Below are 20,196 nucleotides of genomic sequence, written 5' to 3'. Positions count from 1 at the left end.
ATGTTCAAATTTACGTTTTTCTTACATGTTATGAGCCGATTTGCCATAGTTTCAAATCTAAAGGCAAACCGGCATCTAAAACCTAACCTTTATCTCAAGAACATACCTTTTTTTCGATTTGGGTTTGAGCCTAGGTGTAGATCTGGATGTGTTTATTGCTTTTTGGTGATGCTTGAATCACGAAATATGCCCCTCCTTAGCTCGGATTGGATCCGGGTTTCAAGAAGAGTGTTTGTGTGTGTTTTTGAGTGTGTAAAAGAAAATGTGGAAATGCGGGTTTCGGATTTTAGGGAGGTTTAAAGGTGTTTAAATACCCCTTAGCCCATGGACCTAAGACTCATCACCAGCCCTTATTCCATCTTTTATTGTCCAAGCCCACACACTATTTTTATTACTTAACTTAACTAAATAATAACATGCCATTAAGTAAACATAATTCTTTTATTTATTATTATCAAAAGTAGGATGTTACAGTGCATGATCAAACTTATATGTAGATGAGGATGGGCCAAACCATAAAATAAGCACATATGTATGTAATTACATTGAGGCATAAACAGTAATAGTGCTAAATTCATATGCACACATATTGAGGAATTGTGGATTTAGTACCTGAGGTCTTAAAACGTTTAAGCTTGAATATAGTATGCATGCTACCCCAGAAAGTATAAAATGTAAAAAACAAAACGGGGAGTGTAATTACTCACTTGGAAAGGTAGTGAGAGGCAGTCGAATCGGTCTTTAAGTGGGCCAACCAAAAGGTTCGGTTTTAACGAGCGAGTCCGGGTATAACAAACCGGGTTGTAGAGAAGTATCGAAACATATGTAATAAAAAAATAAATTAACTAAACTAAACTTGAGTTTCAAATTTAGGGTTTTAGTTCATAAGCGCAAAGAAAATATAAGTATGAGACGAAAACCGAGAAAGTACGATGCTAACTATTTAGTCTAGATGGTTTTCTTTGATATTATAACTCTAATAGAGCATTGGGTTCGGGTCGGTGCATGGTGCAGGAATCAAGAAAGGAAATTACCAAATTTAATATTTAAGCAAGTGTTCGGTTATTATCGATCTGACACCCAATATTAGTTCAGGTTAGGTTCCGACTTCACTAAAGTGTGAAAATGAAAATAAATCTTAAATATTTCAGTTTCTAAGTGAAACCCATGTCTTAACCGAATATAATTTAGTGTAAATGATAAAATCGGGTTTAGTTGGGTGTCCGGTTTAGTCGGTTCAGGTTTTGATAAAATATCAAATCTGAATCCGACTTTCCTAGATGATAGAAAATATTATATAACTCATAAAAGTCAGAATTTAAACTAGTTCCCGGGTAGGGGGGGGGGGGGGTCAATGAAAACTCCAAAACTTGAGTTTAAGCGAACGCTCGATTTTGCCTGCCCAAAACTTGACATGAGACCAAGCTTGGTTCCGACATACCAAAAGTATGAGAAATACTATAATATCAAAATGAAACAACACTTGAAAATAAATGCATGACTTGCTTGCTTAAACATCAACATGTATGTGTTTTAAGTACAAGTTCGGTTTTGGTTCGGTTCGTGACTTGGTATGTAGCCGAGGTTGAATCCCACATATCCAAACATAAGACCTAGTAAAAAATTAAAATAGAATAGAAACTTGAAAGAAAATATGAGAACAAGTTGCTTAAATATCAACTTGTGTTTTTAAACGAAGATTCGATTTAGTGCAGTTTGTTTGGTCCAACACTTGGTATGCGACCAAGTTCAGTTCCAACATGTATGTAACATAAAAATTATTATTAAACTTAGAAAAGTTAGAAACTTAAACGATTAGAAAGATTAAACGAATAAATATCCCAAATTTGACCAAAATAGCTTTGTAACACTACTATGTGCAAAAGGGTGACAAAACACATAAACCAAATGATGTTGAAGAATTGGATTTGTTCCAATAGTGTTATAAGAAGCAAATAAACTGAAAAAACAACAAAAATCTACCCGAATCGGATTTAAAAGCAAGCAAATGTTCTATTTGACTGTTAAAGTGAACATATGCAAGAACACTATAATTTGCTTTGCAAATAAAAAAAGTAGAGAGAATAGAAGAGATGAGCAGCTGGAAACAAGTGAAGTGAACTTGTATTTATAGGCAAATGGCTAAAGTTGGGTCTTAATGTAAGTAATTGACCATTGAATCAACTTCCTACCACTTTGCATGCAATGTGGTTGGTAATGTACATAAAAAATGAATTAAAATATATGTATGATTAAATTTGCAGAGGAAAATTTGTTTGGGGGTTGTTATAACATTTATGGGTCAGGTCTCAATTGGTTTGGATGAACAAGACTCGAGCTACAACGTGTAAACAAAGAAAACGTTTAAAAAACAAGTTTGGTTGGTCTAACAAGTGGTCTACGCCACGCGGCGGGCAAGGGTCTCTCTCCTGCACCACGCAGGGCTTCGGCTGGTGTTCTGTTTTTGACAAGAATGGTCTGTGTACTTTCATTTCAGAGTTTGAAGCCATACCATGAGATGGAAGATATCTATAACTTTGGTAAGGAATCGGTGAGTTTCATTGTAACTTCATTGGTATATGAAGACCATTGATCACTCGAGGTAATGTTGAGTTGTAGACACACAATTTAGCGCTGACCGGGAGGCAACCCAGATTTGTAGGTTTGCCTTTAATTATTTTTTATTTTATTAAGTCAGTTATTAATTGTTTACCTCGATTTGTGTAGCAAAGATCAAGTGTGGGGAAGCTAGATGGTGGAGTTGCACCTCATGGAGTTTAATGAGAAATGGGCCAATTTAACATGTCTTCAAGTACGTAAAGTATGTTTTGAGCATTGTAACACATCCAGGGTGACGTCGTGATGTCGTAAATTGGTCATGTCAGAAAATGTCTACGCCCGAAAAACAATAAAACTTTATGTGAAATTCTTCCATCGCGCTACGCGATGGGTTCTCTAATATCTGCATCGCGATGCGCAATGAGATATAGGCATCCGACAGATCTGGCGTCATGCGATGGGATAAAACCTAATTTTAATTAACTTGGGTGGCGCATCGTGTTGTACCCATTTGTGACCCATTGCGGTACACGATTGGTCATGAAAACCTGAAAAACAACAACAGTTATAAAACACACCACCGTCTCCCCACCGTCACTACATCATCACCATCTCACTTCATCTTTCTCTCTCTCTCTAAACCACCATCGCCGTTCACCTCCACCATAAACAAACCATCACCACAATTATCATTCGCATTCACCATCTTCGTCTCTGCCACTGTAACCACCATTGTCACCATCTTCATCAATCCCCGTCACCATTACAACCACCGTCACCACCCCGACAGTAACCAAAACCTCCATCGTCAAAGATAGCATCACAAGTTTGGGTTATTTAATTGAGCAGTTCGTGTTCAGTTCGACCTCGAGGATCGTATTTACATGTTTTTATTGATATGGTTCGAGATTGAATAATCAAGGTTTGGAAAGTTGGTTGATTGTATGATTTGATTGTTAAATTACTTAGTATAGATCGATGTGTGTGTTTGGTATGCTCAGTTCAGGTTAATTTGAGTTTGGTTAAATATTTGTTTAAACTTGGGATTAGTAATATGATGTTTGAAAATTATTTTTTCCGGGTTTAAATAGGGGTCGTGTGTTGGTGCTAATATTTTTGTTATCATGTCAGGTTTAATTCAACGAATATATGATTAGTCGGGTTCAAAGTTCAATAAATATCATAATTATATTATTATTCTAATGAACGTGATCTTTCGAATTTAAACGAAAACTATTGAACATAAAAGACTAATCTTTTTCTTATAAATTTAAACCACGAACCTGAATTATCATATTTGTATATCGACATGTAGTCTGTATTTGACACGTTTATTGAGACATACAGTTTGTCTGTGTAATCGAGTCCCCAGTCATTAGTGTTCAGTTAGATTTTCGGTTAGTTGTTTAATCGATTTTTGGGGGATAAATTATTTAGTTTGAGCATTAACGAGTGTAGATCAACCCGCCGTACTCAATCTTTATTCGAGCGTGACGATCTGGATTTATAGAATAGCGTAGAGGGTATCCCTGAATTTTTCATCTTTGTTTATTTTTAATTTTTGTTTATTTTAGCTTAATTTTATTCTAGTTTATTATTTTGTTATTATTCAAATATTGTGGGATGACCGCGATATTTATTGTGGACATATCCAATTTATTGTTTTATTTTGTAGATTTGACAGGCATACCAGCAGCGTCAAGCGTTGCCAGGCACAAAAGGTCGAGGTAGAGGACAGCAGGCGTGGGCCACCGTGGCTCGATTGTGGCTACTGGGGGTGAATCATAGGCCCCACGTATTATTGAGCAGCAGCCACGACAACCCCGTGAGATCATATATGAGGGGGACGAGGGTCAGTTGATCCTCGGTATTGACATACCCGCCATTGTTGGGGATGGCTATCAGATCCTACAAATTGTGCTCCGATTTGCCCCAGGTTCAGAGGAGCACACGTTGTATCAGCGTTTTTTTAGCGGATGCATCTGCTCAGGCACAGGAGATTTGATTGGAGATTTATTGCTAACTTATGTCAGGAGGATCGAATTCGAGGTTTATTAACATATCGATGGGCAACCGTGCTTGTATGTGACCCGATTCAGTATGTCGAGCTGAACTGAGAGTTTTACTCGACCTTCCGCCATACGAGCTGTAATTTTATAGAGCCACATGAGGTGTAATTCGCCCTTGGCCGACAGACTTATGAGATGTCTATGCCAGATTTTGTCGTGGCCACCGAGGTTTACACATATGCGGAGGTATAGATTCTGACAGTGGCGGATCTAGAAATAAATTTCAGGGGTAACGTTCAGTTTTTTTTACCGTATTTCATACATTGTAAACGAAACCAAAGTAGAAACACGATAATAAATAAAGTTAAACACATGTGTGCAAATTTCTCCACTTCGATTTTTGAAAGTTTGAAATCGAGCCATTACACCATCTTCTTTTATTTATCAAACTTTACACTTTCGACCCCACAAATTGAAGGATTATTCAAATACTTATCACCCATTTACTTGCGCCAACACGTATTGTTAAGTTTAATTTTAGAAAAAAACATATTTCAACAATTGTGGTTGCAATCGGTAACACTAGCTACAATAATTGATAAACCAAAGGAAAAGCGGTGTGCTTTCCGATTTCCACTATTACACGAACAATGTCACACATTCTATCCAATCTTTCAAATTTATCATCTTCCTTTAAAATGTGATAAAGGTCGTACGAGCACCTGAAATGCACCCTCTTTTCATTACTAAAATCATTCGGATACATATCCAAAAATGCCACTATCTTGAATATGTTAAACTTGAAAAATGAATCTCATAGATTTAAACCAGACATATTTTCTAATAATCTAGTTGAGACCTCACCGAATCTATTTCCAAGTTCTTAAATTTGCATATCCAAAACTGTATTAAAAGCATCAACCTCAACATGATGATTATGGTGTTTCCATTTGATGTTTCCCGTTCAAACAAGAGAAAAAATGGTTAATGGTTTTTATCTGTTTTGGGCTATAAATTTTGTTTAGGCTTTATTTGACTTGAACTTCTTAAAACTGATGATTCTTTTGAGCCAGTTTCTGTTTGATGTTTCTCATTCAAACAAAAGAAAAAAAATAGGTTAATGATTTTTATTTGCTTTGGGCTATCAACTTTGTTTGGGCTTTATTTGATTTGAACTTTTAAATTGTTGGATTTTAAACAAATATGGGTAACATAATATTTTTCCAGGGGTAACGAAATACGAAAACCGACCCAAAATGAAAAAAATTTACTATGTCGACGAAAAGTTGAGGGGTAGCCTCCTTATACTTTACATCCGCCACTGGAATCTGACCTTCATTCATAGTATAGAGGGGTGATCGGGACTTTTGGATACATGAGGGTCACTTAATCGAGCTATGGGGGCACTTAATCGAGTTATGGGAGAAAATATGAGATGTCACCCACTCTAGTTCAGTTACAGAGTTGTCTATCCGAGACCCTGTGTACATGTACCTCCACAAGGTTGTTGCATAAACTCTTGTTGGTCGCCATTCTGGCCACGACAAGTGAAGCAACCTTGATTTACTATGCTTGTTGTCAATCATTGGCTGTCGGGAGGCCAACATTGCTATGATTTTACTTAATTTGCCTAAGGTCAATGTTTGGAGGGGGCGTCAGCACGGTTATCTCTAGGACCTTACATTACACACATGACGGAGCGTTTGGGGTGTTTGATCGATATCCTAGGGATTACTTTACTGAGGGGCCAGCTACTGGGTCTTTACGTTAGAGCAAACCCGGAAGGCTGAGATTTGTGAGTTGTGGGACCTGCCATAGTGGGTCGTAGTCAGACAGGGCCCACATACCCCACCACCTCCCGGGATAGCTGCTATCGAGGCTCTACAGAGGGGTGTACCTCGACACAGGAATCATCTCATTATCCCACGCATAAAAAGACCACAACAGCAGCATTCGCTGAGACAACCTCCACTACAGCCAACACAGGCGCTCACGCTTGAAAGGCTGCAACAAGAGATGCGGGGTTATTTTCATGTTTTATTCGATCATTTGAAAGTACCATTCCCTAATAAACTTAGAGACCAGATTAGCGGCCAGGTGGCGATGCAGGACCGAGTGGAGCTGGTGTAGATAATGTTATGGAGGTGATACTACAGACAGACAGTTGGTTAGATTTTTAGTTTTATTTTTCCCTTTATTTTGTTCTTATTATCATGGTCCGTACTTAACTAATATTATATTGGGAAAAATGTATGGTATAACCGGTTGGATAACACATGTATATAGTATCTTTGTTTGTTGTATGTTGATTTTATTTTGTATATTGTGTTGTGTTTGAACTTTGTGGGTGTAGTTAACTATAAACCATCACGAGACCCCACTCGTCCACCCGGGATACCATGTGGTTTAAAGGGTTTATTGCATATGCTAAATGAAACTATGATTTATACGAAAGTGAGTTCGGTCTTTTAACATTTTAACTCGTTTAACAAAATTTAGTTTAATAATTAAAAGAGTAATTGTATATTTATTTTCTAGGACCATCACATTAGAGTAGGGCCGTCCAAACCGCTCGTCGCTCGAACTCGCTCGCCGCTCGCTCGGAAATTGCTCGGAAAATGCTCGTCGTTTTTTCGTTCGATTGTAAACGAGCCGCTCTTCTCAGTTTGGTTTGTAAACGAGCCAAGCAACAAGCAAGAGTTCGCTCGATTCGGTTCGGCTCGAATATTTTTTATTTGTTTTATTATATATATGTACATATAATTATCTTATAATAATATATACATATACACATATTATTACATTTGTACAAAGATGTAATTATTTTTATAAGTATATTGAATATATATATTACAATATTGAATAAATTTAATTTAATTATATTTAGTATACTTGAAATATCAAAGAAATAGAAGATAATAATGTAGGGTTATGATAACCCGGTTGTCACACAAACGTTAAATTTCATAACATGAGCCTTTCCTCTTCATTCACAGCCGCCATAAATCCATTATGGTCCATCATCAGGGCATCGCCCTCTCTATCCATATTGTCACAGACAGTCCATGCCACGGCTCCACTCCACTCTATCCACGTCGCTGAATCGGAGAATCATAATCGCACGCCAGAATCACTTGCTAATGGTTAATCACAGGCTGTTCTCCATCCTAAAGTTTAGTCATCTCATCTTCTTCATTCCAATCTGAGCGAAAACCAACCGATCCAAACCGCTCGTTTCAATTCGAGCCGAGTATGAGAAACATTTTTCTGCTCGTTTACTTAAATTCGAACCGATCCGAGCCGCTCGGTTTCAATTCGAGCCGAGTTCGAGCAGGCGCTCGCTCGGTTCGGCTCGGTTCGTGAACAACCCTACATTAGAGCCTAGTTTAATAATTGTCAAATAGTCAGTTTCAACACTGTCATCTAAATATTCGTTAACTGATTTAAATTCTTTATATTGAGGACAATGTCAATCTCAAGTGTAAGGATGGGGAAAATTGAAATTTTTATTGGCCAATAGTAGCTCGAGGGTGTTTAGAAACCATTGTTATTAACTGTTAATTATTTTTACTAATGCCAAGTTAGCCAAGTTAGAGGTCTTTGGTCATGGTCGATTTTTGAGCTTCTCGATAGTTCTCCTAACAATTCTTTTCAAAAAGGAGTAAAATGGGTCGTTTAGATGGTGACAATGACTCAAGGGACGAGTATACATGTTTCATATCGGCAGCCCAAATACCTATCCATATTATGAGATATAGCCCCTATACATAACACACATACTATATATATAGAGAAAAGTTAACGTACAAATAAATTAAGGTGCTAATTGTGAGAATTAAATAGAGTAATTATATATACATGTAGAGTAATTATGTAATTACTCTATGATGTAATTACATAATTACTCTACCTATATATATAATAACTCTACTTGATTCTCACAGTTAACACGTTAATTTCATTTGTGTTTGATTCAAATTATATATACAGAGAAGGAGGAGGAGAAGAAGAAGAAGTTATGTCGTTTCATATCATGTTAAACAAAAGCAATGCAGCATAATTGTAAACCTACGTAGAGTGTTTTCGTTTTAAGTACAGGGAATATATTCTAGAATAAAAGAAATGGTTGTTGTAATTAGAACAAAACGTGGATGAAGAACTAAAATATGCCCACAAACCAAAGATTTTTGTTAAGGATTCTACTAATGTATATCACCTTTCTCTCTTTTATTGTACAATTCCTCGTTCAAATTATCACATTAGTAGTATTTTTATTTTTTTTCCTTTTAATGTTAAAGGAAAACAAACATCTTGATTTGATATTTTCATAGAGGGGTATGTTAAAAATTTAGAGAAAATGAGTGCGTGCAGCCAAAAACCTTGTAATTATAATAAACCGTGACTTTAGAGATGTACGTCTAGGCATGTGAATTGTGTCACCAAACTTAAAACCCTTTTCTTAACCATTGACGCAAAGTTTAATAGATATAACGTTGATTGTTGCATGCTTTGTATGATTTAGAAATGTTAGAGCATGTAATAAATATCTTCAAACTTTGCTCAGCTGGTCCCGATCTCTGGTTTAAGATGAAGAAAGTGTATGATAGTATGAAGTAATGAAGGTATCCTTCATGGTTAACATAAAGTATGATTGGAAAGTAAAACAAAAACAATACAAAAGAAGCTTACAATTGAATGCAAGAAAACGTATAGAAGGGGTAGAAGCATAGTAGTTGAGGCCACATGTTTGACATAATTTCCTTCTTTTATTTTGTATCTTCTCTATTAGGGTACAGCATAATCTGTTCATCCAAATATACAGTAAAGTCTAAAGTTTACCAGAAGTCTTAGTTGCTAATATATCAACTAGGTAGTATCTTAGTTTTCGAATAGTTTAAATATAAAAAAGGGAAATCTTCAAATCATTTAATTGTGCTATATGTATTGAGTAAATTCACGTTTTAACCAATTTAATGATCAGTTGTGAACTGATTAAAATGGTTTGATCTTCTTGACTAAAACTGCTACTTCACATTAATTAGTAGCAACAAGTTTTCCAATGAGATAGCCAATCCATTAATAGTTACCATGACACTGTTGGAAGTGATGGTGAGTGAGACCATTTATGTTCCCATTTGTTATGACAATTGACAATTATTATTCAATTATTAAAAATTAAATTGTTGTTAAATGTTGATCATTGAGGGACTCTTTGTCCCTAAGTATCATGACAATTATTACTATCAAATAGTTGTAGATATAATTATTTTTTTTCGAACGGTGATTTTCACAGTTAAGCTAGCACTGCGCGATTAAGTCGCGACCCACCATTCCACTCAGGCCAGCTATGTTGACATGATCGGGATCCACGTTGGCGTCCAAGTTTGGCTTGGCGTTCCCGGTAAAACCAGTTTGCTCACCCCGCCCGAAGGCACGACAGATTTTTTAATGCTCTGTAAAAATCCGGTCGGAATCAGGATTCGAAGCCGGGACACTCGGGTCATCTATCATGTTCCTGGCCATCGGGGCAAGACTCGCTGGTTAATTGATACTTGTTTTTTCCTTTTTCCTTTTTTTTTTTTTTTTATAAATTGAATGCTTATGTGCCTTATTTTAGAGAGGTCTTATGCAAAACAAGAACTAAAGAAGAGTTAAAAGTAGAAAAATTGGAGATGGCTACTTTCTAAACTCCACTCCATCTTTCCAAATTCTAGTCTTTCCGGTGTAACTTTAGGCGTGTGGTCTTCCCAACAATACATAGTGCTTCGACTGTTTTACCCTGGGAGGCAAATGGAGTCTTTATTAGAGACCTGATGTATGGGTGAAAGTATGCGTTTATAATATGTAATCTCGTGCGTTTTATTTGTTTATACGTTTCGAAAGCGAGTACTTTGAGTGGTTTTACGTTTAAAGGTACTCAGAGCTTAACGGAACTAATTTGGAGAATTTTTGTGTGATGGAAATGAAATTAATCATACATTATATGATAAAGAATTGAAATACGAAGACGTGGCTGCAAACGGGGAGGAAAACGGAGTTGGAATGAAAATTTTATAAAGAAATTGATGTTCGGAAGTGATTCTAGCGCACCTAAAGTAAAACGGGCATATCTGAGGCTAGAAAATGAGTTATGGAGCCTAAAATATTTGAATTTTGGACTTCTTGATGAGAAGAATATGCAAATGGTATAATGGGAGCCGTAAGGCAGCGGCTAAGGGCCGTAGCCTACGACCCTTGTGTAGGCTACGGCCAGGGTTGACGAGAATTGCTTTTTGGGCTGTTTTCTTCCATATTTAAACCGGTATAAACCATAAATCGATGATGCTTCCTACCCTGACATCCTTGGGAGATTTTGGGGCCATTCTCCACCATCCTAACACCTACCACTCACCACAATCATCCATGTTCTCATCATCTCAACCAAGAATCTAGATTTTCAAGATGTTTATGCTAGGCTAAAGCTTCTGTGACCATCTCCGGGTGTAGGGTTGTGTTTGTGGTTAGACTTTTTGGTATTTTGAGCCTTAATATTGGATTTGGATTTGATTAACCATTCGGTTAGTTAACTTTTGATGTTTGTTTGTGCATTTAAACAATTTTTCGTAATTGAATGCTTTGAAGTTTTATCAGTTATTTGATTTGTGGTCATCAACTTTTAGGATTAGGTTCTTAGAATCATTGACCCGCTTATATTTAACCATTAAGCCGATTGCATTTATCAAATCCTAAAACTGGTAATCAATTAGGTTATTATTCAGCCAAATCAATTGTTCGGAATAAATTCTGTCAATCAGTAAGATCAAATATCTAGTCTTTTGATTATAAGTGTAATCAAACGAGTTTTCCAAATAGGTTTAATTAATTGGTCTAGTCTACTTCACAACCTGAAACCTAGAGATTGGTTATTTCCTCATAATTGTTTACAAATCAAAGTAACATTGTTTTTGCTTAACAAATCTTTCAAACTGCTTGACATCGTCTGTCCACTTAGTTTAATATTTTATAAATTATGAATTTGATTAACACTTTCCGCTGATTCCTTGTGGAGACGAACTTACTTACCCGTACTAGTTATAGGTATTTAAGCTTATAATTACTTGTTTTTGATTAGAGCACGACATCTACGTCAAAATGGCGCCGTTGCCGGTGTTGGGTCCATACTTGTTGGTTTGTATTAGTTATATGTTTATTGGGTTTTCGTATTGGGCTATGTATGTAAATCGAGATCCTTATGGATCTCGGTGGGCCTTGGGCTATAGTTAGGCTAGTGTGATGGATACCCTATATATAGAACATGTTGTATAGGGTTTTGGTGGCTAGTTAGTTGGCTGTTCACAATAAACACTTTCATAGCCATATTCTAGAGAGCAATACGTTCTGTGTAATCTCATGTACCAGACGGTTTATTAATATAATCGTGTACATTTGAAGTATTATCGTGTTCATCATATTTATATTATTCCGTATCTCGTTCTTGAATCACCACTGTGTTAGGATTCCGCACTAACATCGTGTTCGGGTTGATATCATAGTTGTAGTGATCCAGATTCGGGACTTACAGCCGGGGAATCAATGCGCAAAGTGCTAGTTAGCTTAGTTTTAATTTTTTTTAATTATTTCTTCGTTGATTTTACGCGGGGTGCTAGTGTTTTTTTCTGCCCAGGTGATTTTACAAGTTAATGCAGACGAGATCTTCCTGCGAGAAAGAGCCGCTACAGTTTGATCCAGATTTTGTGAAAACAGCAAGGAGAAACCGAGTAGCTCAAAAACCCAAACTAAACCAAATACCAGAAGTCACAACACCAAAATCAGAAACAATGAGTACCCAAAACAAAAGAGACCCGAATGATCACTCACCATATAACCAAGACCAACCAAATAACCAAGAACAACCCGCTCATCAAAACAACCTACCACCTAACCAAAACGAAAGTGTTAACCATAACAGAAACCAAAACCCGTTTAACCGAGGAGAAGTCATCCGTAACCACAAGAGACAATTTAATATTGATGGCCTTGTCAATCAGATCCGCCCAGTAACCCATCAAAGACAAGCTGCTTTTAGAAAGGAAAGACCCGAGATTAACCAGGCTCATGTACGGGTGGATAATTGGCATATAGGGGATGATTTGGGGTTCGATTATGAAGACGAGGAAGAATTTAGAGATGAACATGGGGGTCAGTATCAGCAACAAGATATCCGTCATAACCAGGAAATTTGACAAAATCATCCAGAAAATCAGAGAGATCGAGCACCGAGAAGCCGGCATGACCGTGAACAACAAGCACTTTATTATGAGTTCGATGATGGAGTACCGAGAGCGTATATCCCACCACCAGTCAGGGGAGTTCAAATTCACTTCATCCTACAAGTGTCCACAAACTCTCTACTGATCATTATTCCGGTCAGAAACGGAAGAACTTTTTCGGTAAGACAGAGCAGTTTAACGGGGTTACCTTCGTTTCATGGGAAAGCTACTGAAGAACCATACCTTCACTTGAATGATTTAAACTCGATATGTGCACTTATCTCAAGTCAGGGTTTTACCATGGTAGAAGTGAAAATGGTCGTATTCTAGATTAGCTTTAATGATGCAGCAAAACAGTGGTTTTTATCTTTGCCTTCAGCTAGTATTTATACTTGGGGGGATTTGGCTCAACAAATTTTGGATGAATATTATACGCCTCAGAGAATCACCGAGGCCCGAAATTCCATTCGTAATTTTCAGCAGAGCACGGGTGAAACCTTCTTTGAGACCTTTCAGAGATTTAAACGATTGTTGAGGACTTGTCCATATCATGAAATAGTCTTATAGGAATTGATAAAGGCATTTCACGATAGTCTCTCTAATGATGATGTTAGAGACCTCCAAGCCTCAACTAATGGATCTTTTCTTACAAACGATGAAAATGTGGATTGGGGGCATCTTGAAAGACATGCAACTAATTCGAAGAGACAGGCGCAGTCGAACAGGATGACCTAAAGAGCGGTAGTAAAGGCGGTTGACAATCACAGTTCAGATGACATAATGGATAGGTTGGAAAAAGAATATGGACATGTTGTTGGATGCAGGTGTGCAAGGAGAGGGTAACTCGGGAAAACATACCCGGTCTGCGAAGGTTGTGGTGAGTTGGGACATGAAGTTGCGAATTGTGGGGCAGCAAATGATGAAGAAGAGGTGAATTATGTTCAGGGTGAACAACTGAACATAGATACAATAACAACATGAACTTAAACAATTACCACTCTAGCCTCATAAACCACCCAAACTTCAGTTATGGAAATCCAAACACCCAACATAACCCAAACTTTCAGGGCAGTTCTCAGGAAACAGGATATCAGTCGAATCAAAGGCAGTATGGGAATGGCTCGGGTAATAATCAGAGTAGGTATAACCATGGGAATTCTTCGGGTAACAAAGAGGAGTCGATTAAGGATGTGATGGAGCTATTGAAGCAAATGCAGGCAGATCAAGAGACTCATAATAGAAATCAAGAGACTAAAAATAAGGCTTTGAATTAGAGGTTGGAGCTTCAAGAGAAGGCAAATGCTGCATGGGATAAACAGGTGAGTCAGCTTGAATAAGAGGTGGCGAGTTTGAAAAGAAATCCATCTAAGCTACCGAGCGATACTTTGAAGAACCCCAGCCATCAGGGTAGAATTTCATCAAATGGCAAAAATGCACATGTCAGCGCCATCACCATTGAAGATAAGGTGGTGAATGAAAAAGTTGAAGAATTGAAACGGGGGCACCACTTATTCCCATTCAAATTGGCGAGTTCAAGACCACCAAGGCGTTTGTTGATGATGATGCAAGTGTAAGTGTTCTACCGGGGAGTGTGCATGATCGGTTTGACTTCGGGCCTTTATAGGAAGTTGACACCACCTTGGTGTTAGCTGATTTTACACGAAGACAAACCCGGGGGAAGTTGGCGGGTGTTGCGGTAAAGGTTGGTGAATTTTATTACATGGAAGATTTTCTGGTGCTCGATTATGCATTGGTTGAGAATGAAGAAGAATCCCGGGTGATATTGGGAGACCGTTTTCGGCGACATCAAATGATCAGATTAACTGTCGAGACGGAACAGTTTGCATGACCTTCGGTAACCGTAAGTTAATTTTAAGTATATTTTAAAATTCATATGATTATTCTTTTGAAAATAAATACTCTTGGTCATGTGCTACTAATGGGTATCTTCCTCGTGCGTGTGAGGATGACACCAAAAATGGGAAAAGTGTTGTTTATGGCAGGTCTAAGCGTGAACGAGAGAAGGAAGAGCTAAATGCAATAGATGTAAAAAGTGGAGCAACAGTAAGTTCAACAAACAATACTAAGACGGTGATGGAAGTGGTGGTCAATGAGGAAAAGGATGGAACAAATAAGAAGAAACCACCAAAGAAGGAGAAGGTAAAGAAACCACCTAGATTCAAGAATGAAGAAAGGAGGTTTGCATGTTTTGGGCCTAGGTTGGAGGCATTAGAGCTACCATTGTGTTGGAGAAGTAAAAAAAAAATGAGGTGGAGGAAGGTAAGCACTCCATTAGACCACCAAAACCGCCAAATAAGGTAACAGCCTGGCTGAAGAGCTTAACAAAAACTTAGCGCGGATCGGGAGGCAACCCATATTTTATTTTCAGTTTGTATTTTATTTTATTTTTTGTAATTGTTTAACTGCTTTATTTCAATCTTACCACTGTAGCAAAAGCCAAGTGTGGGATGCCACACGAAACAATCAGAGTTTTATAGTGTTTCGGTGAAAGAATTATAAGTTACGAGGTTCAAGTTGTCTGACGTGCTTTCATGTTCCTTTGCTACCGTTGATTCAGGTTTGTGTATATTTTTGTTGCATCTGAACTTTGTTTGTGTAGTTCACTATAAACCCTCACGAGACCTCACTCGTCCACCCGGGGGGTTTAAAGGGTTTGTTGCATATGCTAAATGCAATCGTGATTCCTACGAAAGTGAGTTAGGTCTTTTAACATATTTACTCGTTTAACAAATTTATTTAACTTGGCTTGGTAATTAAAATCAACAATTTTGCAAACAGTTTAAAAGGCCTATTCTAGTATTGTGAGAAGCATGTTTCTACACGTGTGGGAGTTTGCAGATACTGTTGAGTGAGTTGAGGAGACAAGTTCGTTTAGGCCGGCACGAGTGTACATGAGTTACCTATATCAGGTGATTTCGTTTTCATAATTTTCTTTGTTTTTCTAGTTTGTTTGTTAAAAGTGTAATTGTATAAATTGTTATGACCATTACATTAAGCCCGATTTTAAAAATTAATAAAATAAGCAGTAAATTTTAACCCCGTCCTCGTTAATGTTCTTTTCAATGCTAAATTTTAAACATTGGAGACAATGTCAACCTCAAGTGTGGGGATTGGGGAAATTGAAATTTTGCCTTAGAGTACCTTGATTGTGTGCAAAAGCCGGAATTGTAACTTATTAATTGCTAGTATTAATGCCAAGTAGAAATCTTTGGTCATGGCCAGTTTTTAAGCTTCTCGAAAGTCTTCCCATGCAAATGTTTTTCAAAAAATAGAAAATTAAAATGGACCGTTTAGATGAGGATAACGAGTCATGGGACGGGTACACGTGTTTCATATCGGCAGCCTAATTCATCCGGTATGTGTGTGAGATTTGCTTTATATATAATACACATATAATATAAAGTATGTACACATGTCATATGAGTTCCATCATAAAGAGTAACCAGTATGTCCATGACATCTAGAATTTGTTTATCTCATGCATTTCGAGATCTTAACACCACCACCTGTATGGAGAAATAGGACTGTAGAAAACTCACTTTATATTGGTCCTACATGTAAAAATAAAAAAATAAAATAATATTCCATACCCTACATTATCCCTTAGGAGCCAAGTTTGTGCTTTTTCCCATTCGTTTGTTTAACCCACATTACAAGTCATGTTTGCCTTGGCCTTTATCACTTTTAACCCTGTGGATGAAATTTGGTATGTCAAGGGTTGTATATAAGTTGTTTGTCGATCATAGTACACAATGTACGTATGTTTTGGGTCAATTTTTTGTATATATTGATGTTATAGTATTTGTCAAAAAAAAATATGAGAGAAAAAAAAAGAAAGAAAAAAAATGAAAAATCAAAGAAAACCTCAAAAAGAGTTCGTGTTTAAAGTCGTTATTGGCTGTAAATAATAGTTTGTAATTTTGATTGTTTGATAGTGGAATAAATCGGGTTTCATCCACCATAAGTCACTAAATAAATCCGCTTCCACACCCTCACCTAAGCCACAACAAAACCCTTAGTTCTATTCCCTATGCAACCGGTGGGTAATGGGTGGAGATATGACTTGCTTCCAAGCTTATTACTTTGTGTTCATCCTTGGTATTGAGGGCAGAGAGATACTAGCACATTTTTTGCTGGTCCAGATGTTAAATAGAGAGGAAAGGTGTTATATTATGAGAGGTATGAACATGTGTGCCTTAACCGAAAAAAAAGTAAACTTGTTTGGGCGTTTCTGTAGTTTTAAAATGTATCAGTAAATTATTTGGTGGGTTATCAACCTTGACAGTGTTAGTTCTTGGGAATTGGGTATGACCTATACATCACTAGTATTAATACTGATAATTGATGAACCATCGATCGAGGTGTATGTGTTGCATGAGAGTTTGCTTGAGGGCAAGCAAAAGGTAAGTGTGGGGATGTGATGTATGGATGAAAGTATGCGTTTATAGGATGTAATTTCGTGCGTTTTATTTGTTTATATGTTTCGAAAGCGAGTACTTTGAGTGGTTTTATGTTTAGCTTAGCAGAACTATTTTTGAGAATTTATGTGCGGTGGAAATGAAGTTAATGCTACATTATATGATAAAGAATTGAAATACGAAGACGTGGCCGCAAAGGGGGAGGAAACGGAGTTGGAATGAAGATTTTATAAAGAAATATATGTTCGGAAGTGATTCGTGCGCACCTAAAGTAAAATGGGCATATCCGATGCTAAGAAATGAGTTACGGAACCCATGATATATGAATTTTAGGTTTCTCAACGAGAAGAATATGAAAATGGCATAATGGGAGCCGTAAGGCAGCGGCTAAGGGCCGCAGCCTACGGCCCTGGCATAGGCTACGGTGTCCTGGCCGCAGGCTACGGCCAGGTTTTACGTGAATTGCTTTTTGGGCTTGTTTTCTTTCATATTCAAGCCGAGATAAACCCTAAATCGATGATGCTTCCTACCCTGACATCCTTGGGGGATTTTGGGGCCATTCTCTACTATCCTAACACCTACCACTCACCACAATTATCAATGTTCTCATCTTCTCAACCAAGAATTAAGATTTCCAAGATGTTTATGTTAGGCTAAAGCTTCTGTGACCATCTCCGGGTGTAGGGTTGTGTTTGTGGTTAGACATTTTGGTATTTTGAACCTTAATATTGGATTTGGATTTGATTTACCAATTGGTTAGTTAACTTTTGATGTTTGTTTGTGCATTTAAACAGCTTTTCGTAATTGAATGCTTTGAAGTTTTATCAGTTATTTGATTTGTAGTCATCAACTTTTAGGATTAGGTTCTTAGAGTCATTGACCCGCTTATATTTAACCATTAAGCCGATTGCATTTATCAAATCCTAAAACTGGTAATCAATTAGGATATTATTCAGCCAAATCAATTGTTCGGAATAAATTCTGTCAATCAGTAAGATCAAATATCTAGTCTTTTGATTATAATTGTAATCAAACGTGTTTTCCAAATAGGTTTAATTAATTGGTTTAGTCTACTTCACAACCTGAAACCTAGAGATTGGTTATTTCCTCATAATTGTTTACAAATCAAAGTAACATTGTTTTTGCTTAACTAATCTTTCAAACTGCTTGATATCGTCTGTCCACTTAGTTTAATATTTTATAAATTATGAATTTGATTAGCACTTTCCGCTGATTCCTTGTGGAGACGACCTTACTTACCCGTACTAGTTATAGGTATTTAAGCTTATAAATACTTGTTTTTGATTAGAGCACGACATCTATGTCAAGACTCGAAATCTATTTCAACGGACCCGCACTTAACACAAATCCTCAACCACAACATTTCACTTGCATGTTGTTGTAGTCAAGAAGCTTAGTCGAAGACCAGACGTGATGAAGACACAAGACAAAGATATTACATGAAGACCATTAATATACCTGTTAAAAACACCCGTTCGAATCAATTTTGGTATATAAGATTTTGTATTTTATATTCATGTTATTCAATTTTTTAAATGGTATCGTACTAGAATATTTCTCATTACAACAATAGTATTGTTAGCGTTCATTTTTTTATTTTAATAAAAAGTGATTCATATCTTACAGGGTGGTTGGGATTCCTTATTTTACCTCTTAAACCTTATTTAAGGCATAAGGGATAAGTTACAAAGTTGTAACTTATACTTTATACACTCACAAAACATAATTTTCCCAAACACCTTATAACTTATAAACCATAAGTTATAAGCTATAAGGAGCTAAAATAAGAAATCCCAAATACCTCCTAAACAAACCATCAACAACCACCCCCAGTTGTTATCCATCAGCAGCATCTAAGCCATCTCAACTGTTGCTACTCATTAAAAAATGAGCCAAACAGATCCATTAGCAAGAACTGAATTTGTGAGTGAACCAACCTTCAAAGATGTGCAACTACACCATCATGCAAAGATAAACAACACATTGATAGCAACTTCTTGATATTTTTGGTGAACCAACCTTCAAAGATGCAAAGATGACTTGTGGTGATTCATGTTTGAGAAGTGTCATTAGAATGTTATGGTCATGGCCCACTGTCATTAATCGTCTTGGGGGCATCTGCGAGGTGTGCAACTACACCATCATGTGTAACAGCTTGAAAAATACCATATTTATTTTCGGGTTAATATGCCAAACTTTGAAAATATAAGGACCCAAAAATGAGTTAATAATAAATATGGTAAAGAAATAATATATATGAAATATAATAAGTTAGAAGAATTCTTATTAAGAAAATGGTGGAAGGATTTCCATCCCACATGGAAAGTAGGAAGAAAATGGAATTCCTTTCCCAGGGTATAAATAAGGAAGATAAATTTTATCTCACATGGAAAGTGGGATAAATTTGGAAGCTCTTTATAAGAGATGGAGTTTCCTTAGTAATATTCTTTTATGCATAGCATGCATCAAATGGTCCTAACGGAGGGTGCGCAGCACCCGGCGCGAACGCGCACGGGCTCGGGCGAGGACGATGGCGATGGCGACGGCGAAGGGCGTTGGGCGCAATGTGGCGCTTTGATGGCGCACTTCGCACGCTCGCATCGCCACGAGCCGCTTGAGAGCCGCCTTATTGTTTTTGGATAGTGGAAGCGAGGTCAAGAAGTGGCAAGATGTAAAAGTACAAAGACTAAAATGAAAGATCTTGATTTCAAGACCCATCGCGATACGTGACGGATCAGGTGAGTAACCCATCGCGATATGCGATGAGTACGTCACAAAGCCCCAGGATGGGCGGTGCCGCGATACGCGATCGCCCAACCTCTTGGGTCATCGCGATAGGCGAAGTAATCGTCACACGTGTCGAACCACGTGGCGCCACGTGTCAACAGGTGGCAGGTCTACTAGGTGACCAATCAAGGC

Source organism: Bidens hawaiensis, unplaced genomic scaffold (assembly GCF_021521415.1).
Source record: "Bidens hawaiensis isolate Kalapana, Puna unplaced genomic scaffold, B.hawaiensis_p1.1 tig00050740_1, whole genome shotgun sequence".
NCBI classification, from domain to species: domain Eukaryota; kingdom Viridiplantae; phylum Streptophyta; class Magnoliopsida; order Asterales; family Asteraceae; genus Bidens; species Bidens hawaiensis.
The sequence above is the reverse complement of the archived record's forward strand: the minus strand, read 5'-3'. Positions refer to the sequence as shown.